The following is an 11,931-nucleotide window of genomic DNA, read 5'->3' as shown; positions in this document are numbered from 1 at the left end:
TTTCAAAGCTTGGGAATGAACGCAATAGCTTCCATTATTTATAAGGAATGACATGGGATAATAATACGTGTGGAATTGGCTCAAATTCGTGTGAATTGAGTGCGAAATTTTCAGATCCCGAGCGTGTGAAAATTTAGTGCCAAACTCGTGCATTGAGTTTTTCAGGTCGTTTCAAGTTGTCTTCAGATGCGTTTGGTCGTGGGTAATTGGTTTTCATACGTGAGAAGTGGTACCAAAGTATTATGTGCAAGTTTCAACATTATAGGCCATAAACCAAAATAGAGTTGGATCACCAAGTTCAAGCTTAGGCCAAATTCAATCCACTCGTGTGTTTTGTGATTTGATTTGAGCCAAATGTTCACTTCATGGAGTAGGATAATATGCACAAAAAATTAATACAAGAGGAGTTTTAAGGTGAAATTTATGAGTATGTAAAGTTGAGGTCGTGACCTGAAAAATGGGCTAGGCAAATGGTCAAGCACCTTGCAGCATGCTAGGTCATATTGAGGTCCAATGTTTATGATGCCATAACTTTTGATTCCCTCATGCATTTTGAGCCAAACTTGGGCCAAATGATCTTTTCCATAATCTTAATACAATGCAAAAGTAATTAGGTCAAAAGGATAATTGAGCTGAGAATGGCAAGGGTGGAAAGTAGGGGTCATGACATGGTTTTGGCGCAAATTGGCAACTTGGCCAATGACACAAATGAGGTCTTAAATTGATGAATTGATGTTTGACCCTTGAATCAAAGTGGTAGAGGATCCCAAAACGCACATTTTTCTCAAAGAAGCTTGTCATTTGGATTAAAATTAAAGAAATTATGGAGCTTGGACCAAAAGTAGGGCATACTTGAAAATTAGGTCAACAACACTTGTACACCTCTTGCAAACTTGATGTTTTCTTGCATTCCAAGCCATGGTGATGATGATGTAATGAGAAACCCTTGATGAAATATTGATTAGGGCTTGAGTGAGCTTGAATATAGCTTTAAAGTTGTGTAATTTGGCATGGAAATAAACACATGAACCACCTTGCATATTTCTTGGCCAAAATGACCTCTTGTTTTGTCTTGAATGGAGGCATGATCACCTACATGAACAAGGGAAGAAACAAGTAACATATCTTAATGGAATTAGGGTTAGTTGACAAATAAAACAAAGTGAAATCCTATTTTTAATATATAAATCACAATGTGGCCATGCTTGATGCCATGACCAAATGCAATGGTCATGCATGATATGGGTTGGATGTATGTAAATGAGGTATGCACAAAGGAAAAAATGAGGATAAATTTTAGGGTATTACAACTCCTAACACTTTGTTTCCCTCCTTTAGCTCTATTAATAATGCTTAGATTCTGGATACTGGGGCCACATACCATGTGTGCCACATCAGTTCCCATTTCACACACTTAGTAGAAATAAGACCTATCACCGTAAAGCTCCCCAATGGAGCTACTATCAAAACTCACCATTCTGGCACAATTCACTTTAACAAATACTTTTACCTTAAACATGTTTTTTATATTCCTTAAATCCATACTAATTTAATCTCTATTCCTTGATTATCCTATACCCTCAGCTGTACCATTCACTTCAACTCTTCTAAATGTTTAATACAAAGGACCCTTACCTTGAAGACAGTTGGTACAACTGAGCTATCCAATGGCCTATACATTCTCACTTAACCTTCAATTACCAACTATCACCATTTTCACCACACCATGAATGATAATGGGATTCATTCTACTAATTGTAATAACATTATGAATAACTGTGACTTATGGCATACTCATCTTGGTCACCCTTCTTATGACACTTTGTCTCATATTAATAAAACATTTCCTTTGAATATTTACTCCAAGTCCTCTACTGTTTATGACACATGTTTTTTAGCTAAACAAAAAATACTCCCTTTTTGCAATAGAACTTCCATTTCCAAATTTTGTTTTGATGTTGTCCACATGGACATTTGGGGTCCCATATCGACCCCATCTCTGTTTGGATGCAAATATTTTCTTACCATAGAGAAACAAAAGAAAATTTACCCGAACGCATCGCATACTTGAACATACAACAGAGTCTCCATTGAACTTTATTTATTCCCGAAGGAAAGGGAAAACATCGATAAAACCTGAGGGAAAGAGATAACTGGGTAAGGAAGTTGGTTATTAGGGGAAGGTATTAGCACCCCTTTCATACGTTGTACTTAACGAGAACCGTTTTGATTGTTCTTGCTCGAATGGGTGTTATCTAAGGATTACTCGCAGAAGGATAAAGGAAAAAGAATGGAATAGATAAAGTGCTCGGTGAGGATTGGGGACCTCATGCCTACGTATTCTTATAGTGGAATTTAGAGCTCCGTAGTTCATAAAACTAGTGGTGGGAGGTGAAAATAAAAGTGATAAGGGTATGGTTTGAACCAAATGATTATATGTTTTGAACTCCAAAAAGGGATGAAATTTGAACCCAAGAGTAAAATTGGTTTGAATCAACAAGTGAGGGGCTTAAGGCATGGTATCACTGTATTGGAATAACCAAAAACAAAGAGAATTAAGTGTCTGGCAATAAGCCAAACAACTCTTGGTTCACAAGTATACACAAGATGGAGCTCAAAGGGATAATGTATTTAGCTCAAAGATAATAGTATATCACATGAAGTGAATGAAGGTAGTAGGTAAGAATGCATCATGGAGATGAATGAAATGATAGAGAAAAGTAACCCAAAGTCAAAGAATGAAGGATTTCGTAAAAGTGACTGAAGGGTATGGTTCAGAACCAAAGGTAAGGGGGTATATTGGAATCCATAAGATAAATGAAATTTGCACCATAGAGGGAAACATGCTTATTGGCCAAAAAATAAAGAATAAAATGTTTGTCGACCAGAAAAACAACTCTTTGTACAAACACAAACTTCCTATTAAGCATCCTAAAATGGTATATATGGAATTCCAAAGAAAAATGGTGTTTGGTTTCAAAGAAACAGTATGTTACTGGGGTGAATGGTTCTGATTGAAGATAGGTCATAGGTTATGAAAGACATGGATGGTGCCATAAGGAGGAAGGAATAATTAGGAATATGCTCGCCAAGGATCCGCATCCTCGTGCCTATGTATTCTCATCATGCAATAAGAAAGTCAGAGCATTCATAGTTTGGGGAACCACGAAAACAAAAGAAATATAGATTGGAAGTGATGAAAAGTATAACTTGTACCAAAAGAAATGGTATCATGGGAATCCATAAAGGTAAATGAACTTTGAACCAAAGAGTAAACACACAGACTGACAAGTGAGGGTCCTAAGGCATGGTATCAATATATTGGAATGACCGGAAACAAAGAGAATTAAATGTCTGACAATAAGCTAGACAACTCTTGGTTCACAAGGTGGACTCCGATTAAATCGTCCTAAAATGGTATGTATGGAACCCAAAGGAGAATTATGTTTGGTACAAGGAACAATATATCACTGTAGGGGAACAAACAATTTGAAACCAAAGAATGGTATATTGAATCCATGAAGGAATAAACTCTGAACCGAAGAGTAAAGGTAGACCAATAAGTGAGGGGCCTAAGGCATGGTATCATTGTATTGGAATAAACAAAAACAAAGGAATTAAGTGTCTGACAATAAGCCAAACAACTTTTGGTTCACAAGGTGGATTTTGATTAGGTCGTCCTAAAAGGATGTGTATGGAATCCAAGGAAAAATGTAATTTATCTCAAAAGGATGGTATTGATTTATGAATGAAGAATGATGGATTTATAAATAAGATAGCTCACGGAGAATCTGAATCCTCGTGCCTACGTATTCCCACCATGCAATGAGAAAGTCAGAGCTTCATTAGTTCAGCCTACTATGGATGACAGCAGGAGATTAAGACAAGATGAATTATAAATGATAAATTAAAGATGAAGAAGACTTGGCAGTTATTTGATATGATCCACACTAAAGTCTATGAGTAAAGGTGAATACGATGAGCAATTATGTCATTTGTTATGTACCCAAAGATATTTAGAATGAGTTAATAAAATTGTCCACTCTTATTCATTCTTTACTACTTAAGACTCGTGGCATGTGATTCTCATCATAACTTTCTAGTTGTTGAAGAAGAATCCTTGTTGCTCCTCATGATGATGAAGACTTTGTCAATCATTTGATTCAAATTGCACTAAAGTCTATGAACAAAGGCAAATACCTTGAGCAACTGGGTCATTCGTCCCATACCTAAGGATACCCTAGACAAGGATAGGAATTCTCCACTCTCATTATTATTTGTTACTTAAGACTCATGGCATACAACTTGAATCATGATTGATAAGTTGTTGATAGAGTCTTCTGTTTGTTGCACTACTGCTTTGTGAAAGGAGACTTGACAATCATTTGATTTGAATTGTGCTAAAGCCTATGAATAAAGGTGAATACGATGAGCAACTGGGTCATTTGTTCCGTACCCAAAGATATTCATAATGAGTTAATAGAATTCTCCACTCTCATTCCTTGTCTATTTCTTAAGGCTTATGGCACACAACTTGAGTCATGATTGACAAGTGTTGATACCTTTGTTATGCTTGAACAACAGTCCACTCTGTCTGCAATGTGAACGTCTTGTACTGACTTGAAGTCTTGAATTTGAATTTGAATCTTGAGGTCTTGAGCTCCTGAGGTCCGGTACAGCTTGGACACAAGGGACTTACCATATCAAGTAATCAAAGGTCTTTTGATCACTTGAACATGCTTGAGGAATTAAGCACCGCGTAAAGGATTTGGTTGATCAAAGTAAACTTTGATCAACACAATCAATGAGAGTGAAAAAGATTAGTTAAATCATGTACAACAACCTAATGAATTTGTCAATTGAACTTTATCGACTGATTCCAAGCAAAACCTTAAACTAAGGGAGCATGCAATGGCTTTGAAAGTCTTCCTAAAAACACCCTAAGGTCATTAATCTAATTAATTAATCAAAGTATATTTGATCAAATAATTAAATCAACAAAGGGGATTATGCCAAGAGAATAAAGTTAAACTGTATACATCAAGAACCATGAAATTATGTAGAAAAAGTCAAAGAAAGTAAGAATGAAACAAGTGCTAACACGTAATCCTAATTTTCTAACTAATTCTAATTTAACTCTAATTATAAAAATTAATCCTAATTAATCAAGAGAACTAAAATTCTATTTTTATTATAAAAAATAAATTAACTCTAATGACTACGATAATTTTTTAATAAAATATCTATGATCATTTTCTAAAATTCTAATCTAATTACTAGTCAAAAAGTGACATGTGTATTATTATAAGATTAAACTAGATAAAACTGTGTCAGTAAAATTTTAAAGATAATGGGCTAGTTTGTTTTGACTTTTTTTAAAAATGATTTTTATAGTGTTATATATTTTAGTGTAAAAAAAATTTACAAAGAAACTTTTCATAAAAGTTTCAAATGAAAAAATGGTTTTAATAGTTATTTTAGGTATTTTATCATTTCATAAAAAAAAATGGATTTCAAATTATCAAAAAATCACTTAATTTTGAAGCTATTTCAAATAGCTTTTCATAAAAATCATTTTTAAGATACAACTTTTTGAAAAAATTATGATTTTGACTATATTTTGATCTTCAATAATGTATATTTATGTTATAGAATGAACAATTCAATCTTTTAATTTATAAAAAATAAATTTTGAAAAATTTATAATATTTTAAAAAGTATTTTTATAGAATTCATTTTTAAAAATATAAAAAAAAGAAATCCATTTTTTTAAAGCTAAAACAATCTGGTCCAATATCTATATATTATTAAATAAGATTCATGTATTAATATATTAACACTTAATCATGAAACAACCCAAAAAAAAAAAGCTTAAGTAATTATAATAGTAAACTTAAGAAACAAAAATAATGTATTTAAAAAACAAAATGGAAAACACTAACGCCTATCAGTAGAAAAGTTGTAACCATTTTTATAAAGAAAAACAACATTAAATCATATTGAGTCTCTATTTAAAAATGGTGGCATAATTGATTGAAACATCCATTAATTTCATTTGAACAAAAGCTGAAAACTAGAATAAAGGTGAATGATATTATCACTTATTGTTTTGATAAAACTTGTTTTTATGTCTCTATATAGAACACTACGGTCAATGATAAATAGCATATATGTCAATTAGTTATTCCTAAAAAAAACTGTATACATAAGCATATCAAAATTCCACATCTCTATCTTTCCAATATATTCCTAAAAGAAACATGTGATTAGTCATATATGTTATTTTAACATAAGCTAATGTAATAGTAGAACAAAGAAGTAAAAAACAATAGCAAAATAAATGACTCATTATATAATAATAATAATAATAATAATAATAATAATAATAATAATAATAATAATAATAATAATAATAATAATAATAATAATAATAATAAAAAGCACAAGAAGGAGAAAACAAGTGTAATTAGGGAGAGAACAACATAGCAGTAAGTGAACATGAAAATGCATAGCAGTAACACGAATGGTAGTAGGAAAAGATAAAATATCACTTTTGAAAAATTTCTAATATCGGCTAGCGGAATTGAATTCGACGTGTTAATATATCGTTAGAATCAAATTTTTACAAAGAAATCAAATATATATACGAAAATTCGATTACATCATGCGTCGTTTTGGCTAAACTATACATCTGAACGAAAAAATATTTATATATTCATGATCAGCGCGAGAAAACGATTTAAATGGTATATTCACATATTATTAATATTTAAGAATTGAAAAACCACTATTTTCTAGTTTATGTATCTTATGCCAAAATAAGTGATTATTTAATAAGCAACATTCAAAACAGTAGCTAAAATTAATCAACAAGTAAAAATCCAATAATTCATGACAAATGTGTGGAAGAGATAAAAGATTACCGACGGACCGGAGATTTGTTCCGGTTAGTGTTGAAAATCAAAGCGCCGAAAAAAATCCGAAAAACTTCAAGAATCGAAGCGCCGAAAAGAAATTCAAAACAGTGGCTAAAATTAATCAACAAACAAAAATCCAATAATTCATGACAAATGTGTGGAAGAGATAAATGATTACCGACGGATCGGAGATTTGCTCCGGTTAGTGTTGAAAATCGAAGTGCCGAAAAGAAATCCGAAAAACTTCAAGAATAAGCTTCATCAATTCAATTAACTCCAAGCTTTGATAATTATTCTTTATGATGAATGCATATAGAAGATAATGTAGAAATTATTGATGGATGATTTTTTGATGATAATGCTTATATTGTTGATCGATAATTATTGATGATAATGTAAAAATTGTTGATGATTAAGTTCCACCATTTTAGAACTTCAATGTCAAGTTCTCAATGGTGATGAAGATGAAATTTGGTGAGGGTGAGGGAGAAGATGAATTGAGAGAGAAAAATGATAGAAAAATGGTAAAAAAAAATAATGATTTATTGTGAAGTTTTTAAGTTAGATTAGTTAAAATCGTTATGGACAAAATTATGAGAAATAACATGTTTATATAGAATTGGTAGGTGAATGATCACCATTGGATTGTGATCCAAGTAATTGATTTATCAATGGTTAGAAATGATCCTTAGTTGCGGATCACCAATTTCAACCATAAGATTGATTGTTAAGAGTGACTAGGATTGAGTGAAAAAAATGGAAGTTGAGATTTGTGTTTGTTTGAAAGTTTTGTGTTAGTTTGAAAGTTATGGTAGTAAAGGGTAATTAGGTAAATTGATTGCTTGTGGAGAAATAAGTAGTTAAGGGTAGTTAAAGACAAATGATGTTGGAGTTTAACAAAAGTACCAAGTTAGGATGTAAGGCAAATAGTCACTAGTAATCAACTTGAATTTTCATTCATTTGCCTTGATTTTTCTACCACTTTTGGCTTGAATTTTGAGTGGCTTAACCCATGACTTTTAGTACTTTTGAGAAGTGATATTTTCTAATAAATGAATAAAATCTTCATTTTATTCCAACTTTGTCAGTTTCTTTGAATCCAGGCAAACCTCAAAAATAACCATGAATCTCAAATAAAGAGATGATCTCCACCACAAGTAATACGAGAAATAAACTCAAATAATTACCAAATAATATCCACCTCGAATATTCACTTAAAGCAATTAAATCTATTATCATCGAACCTTTGACATAAATTTGTTACCATATGCAAATGTCGATGAATGAATGATCAAATAGAAAAAATGTATGCAACTGAACAAACCATAAGTTAGGCAAATTGAATAAAAAAAGTAGGACAGATTTTAGGTATGACACATAGTTGATGATCACAGCAGATTCTGCTGGATTTTTTTTTATGAAATTAAAATCTAAAACTTCTCATTTAATACAATGCTTTATTCAATTTGTGAAAACTCAATTTAATATAACCATAGGGACAGTCAGGTATGACAATGACCCAAAATTTCTCATGATTTTTTTTATCAAACACAGGGGATTATTCATCAAACCTCTTGTCTTGATAACCCTCAGCAAAACAGGATTGCAGAATGTAAACACCAACATCTCCTTAACGTTACTCGCGCTTTACTTCTAAATCTCATTTACCTAAAGAAATTGGGCTCATTCCCTTTGCATGTTGTGTTTCTCATTAATAGATTACCTTCTAAATATTTAAACTTCCTAACTCCTTTTCAACAATTATATAACACTGAACCTGACTACTGCACCCTTAAAGTGTTCAGTTGTTTAGCCTTCGCCTCCAGCCCTAGACACAATAGATCAAAATTAGATCTTAAATCATGCAAATACTTACATCTAGGCTTTATACATGGAGTCAAAGGTCATATCCTATTTGATCTTCAATCCAAACTTATCTTTGTTTCTAGGGATACCATTTTCTTTGAAACTCATTTTTCTTAAATTTCCACCAAACAAACCAATACCGACCATACTCCTAATACATAATTTACCTTTGACTATCTTCCCACCCCTCCACCTATCACTTCTTAAAATCAAACCACCATCCACCCTCATAACATTCCGCAACCCACTTTTGATCAACCAACCACTCCCACACCACCATCCATAGACAACCAACCTACATTCCCAATCCCTCACCCCATAAGAAAATCAACCCGTATCTCAAAACCTCCCATATATGTCCAAGATTTCCATTATGCTATTCTTCGAGACTCTTCCAACACCTCTTCCCTCAATACATGTAGTACCTTTTATCCTTTATCTTAATATCTATCCTATCATAATTTATTTTCTAATCATAAACTTTTTACTTTAACATTATCTAATTTTGTTGATCCTACTTCATATAACACTATTATTGTTGACCCGCACTGGAAAGAAGCAATATAATTAGAATTAAAGGCCATAACTCATAACAACACTTGGTCTCCCCCCCCCCCCCCCCCCCCTAACAAAAATTATATAGGATGTATGTGGATATTTAAACTCAAACGGGGGGCCTTGATTATCATGAAACCTTTAGTCCCGTTGTTAAAATGATAACTATTCAAACCCTTCTATCTATAACCACCACTCATCAATGCCATTTGCACCAACTAAAAATCAACACAACCTTTCTTCATGGGGATTTAAGTGAGGAAGTTTACATGAAACCCCCTCTCGGGCTCCTCATTCCCTCTAAGCACCTTGTATGTAAACTGAACATGTCTATTTATGGCCTTAAACAGGCTAGTCGACAACTGAAAAACATATTAACCACAACTATTATTATTTTAGGTTTTTCTCAATCCAAAGATGACTACTCTCTATTTAATAAACATGATAACTCCTCTTTCACTGTCATATTAGACTATGTTGAATATCTTATTGTTGCAGGGAATAACTTAACCGGAATCACAACCATAAAAATTGTTTTTGGACATATCTTTCAGCATTAAAGACTTGGGGCATCTTAAGTATTTCCTCGATTTGGAAATTGCAAGATCCTCCCAAGGTATTTCTTTATGTCAATGCAAATATTGTTTAGATTTACTGCAGGATATGTGTCTCCTTGGAGCTAAACCAGGCTCCACGATGATGGATCCCACTGCCGATCTATATGTTTAGCCGACTAATCTCCTCCCTGATGCCACTCCATTTCGAACATTAATAGGTAAATTAATTTACTTGACACATTCCCGCCCTGATATCTATTTTTTTGTGTGCATATTGAGTCAATTCCTTACAGCTCCCACAATAACACACTTCAACGTAGTTTTACGCATAGTTCGCTACCTGAAAAATTCACCTACCACATGCCTATTTTTAAAAAAATCTTCCAGCTTTACCCTTATTGATTTCACTGATGCAGACTGGGGTTCTTGCAAAATTACTCGCAAATCTACAACAGGTTTTTGTTTCTATCTGGGATCTTCCTTAATCAGCTGGAAATTCAAAAATAAGTCGGTCGTCTCTCGCTCTTCGTCAGAAGAAAAATACAATGCTCTTGCCAACACGTCTTGTGAGGCTCAATGGATACTTCACCTGCTCCGAGATTTCTTCGTCTTAAATCCTCGCTATGTAACCATTTTCTGTGATAATCAAACTGCCATCTACATTGCCAACAATCCGGTCTTCCATGAGCGAACGAAACATATCGAGATCGATTGTCATCTCGTGCGTGAAAAAATCCATGACAAAATTGTTAATCTTCAACCTATCTCAACGAAAGGTCAAGTCGCTGAAATCTTTACGAAATCACTGCATCCGAGTCCTTTCTCCACTCTAGTTTTCAAATTGGGCCTTCTTTCTATACACTTCAGTTTTAAGGGGGTGTTAAACTATAAGTTAATTATTTAATTTAGTTTATATTGTTTAAGATTGACCAAGTCATATCCTGGTTTTTTAGCATTAATTTATTTTGAATCCTGTATATATAGATGTACTCGACTTCAATTTCATTTTAATGAGAAATATTTTTTCTTTCCTTTTCTGTCATTCAGTTTTGCTGTGATGACAATTGTGTACAACTTAACAGAAACACTACTTGGTTAAAGGTCTTCCTACAGCAAAAACTTGTGTTTGAAAAACCCTTAAGAGAACTTTACTTCTTTCTTAAATTCTTGCATTTTTCATATTTCATATATCATTTTTCAGATCAAATTAAACTTGGTGACAAGGCCTTGAAGGTATATATACTTTGAGTGCTACTCACTGTCATTGTTATATACTTTATGATTATAATCACTTTTTCTAAACATAATTTTCAAAAGGTCTAGACAATAGGAGACATCTGTACACCACAAGATCAAGCTCTTGACATCAATGACCACATAATCCCAGTAATAAGAACCGTTAGATCTCCTAAAACAACAGACATAACAATCTGTACAACCATTCCAGCCATCTCAACACACTTCCTCACTTTACTTTTGCTTCTTCCCCCACCATTTTGTGCAGTGTGCATACCATTCTTCAAACTCAAAGGAACTCTTGTCTCAACCATTGTTGATGCTCTTCGATTGCTTTGACTAACGTAAATCTGATGCCATCTCTCCATAATCATCTCCCTCACACATGCTACATGCAGGTTATACTTCTTACACGACGACCTGTAATCACGGATAGATCTAGAAATTATGTTTAAAAAAACTGCTTAATGAAATGTCAGATCTGGGTAACTTGTCTTACTTCCTTGGTATGGAGTTTCTATACAAAGAAGGTGAAATAATCTTGCATGAAACAAAATATGCTACTGACTTGCTGAAAAGGTTCAACATGCTGAACTGCAATATTGTTGTGACTCCTGTTGAATCAGGTAAGAAACTGGAAGAAGATGAAGAAGAAGAAAGTGTAGATGCCACCTTGTTCAAGCAGATGATTGGATCATTGAGGTACATATGCAATAGTCGACCAAATATCAACTTTGTTGTATGAGTACTAAGCAGATTCATGCATGATCCAAGGAAGTCTCATCTATTTGTTGGAAAAA

Source organism: Lathyrus oleraceus, chromosome 6 (genome assembly GCF_024323335.1).
Source record: "Lathyrus oleraceus cultivar Zhongwan6 chromosome 6, CAAS_Psat_ZW6_1.0, whole genome shotgun sequence".
Classification (NCBI taxonomy): domain Eukaryota; kingdom Viridiplantae; phylum Streptophyta; class Magnoliopsida; order Fabales; family Fabaceae; genus Lathyrus; species Lathyrus oleraceus.
Note: the sequence above shows the minus strand (reverse complement) of the source record.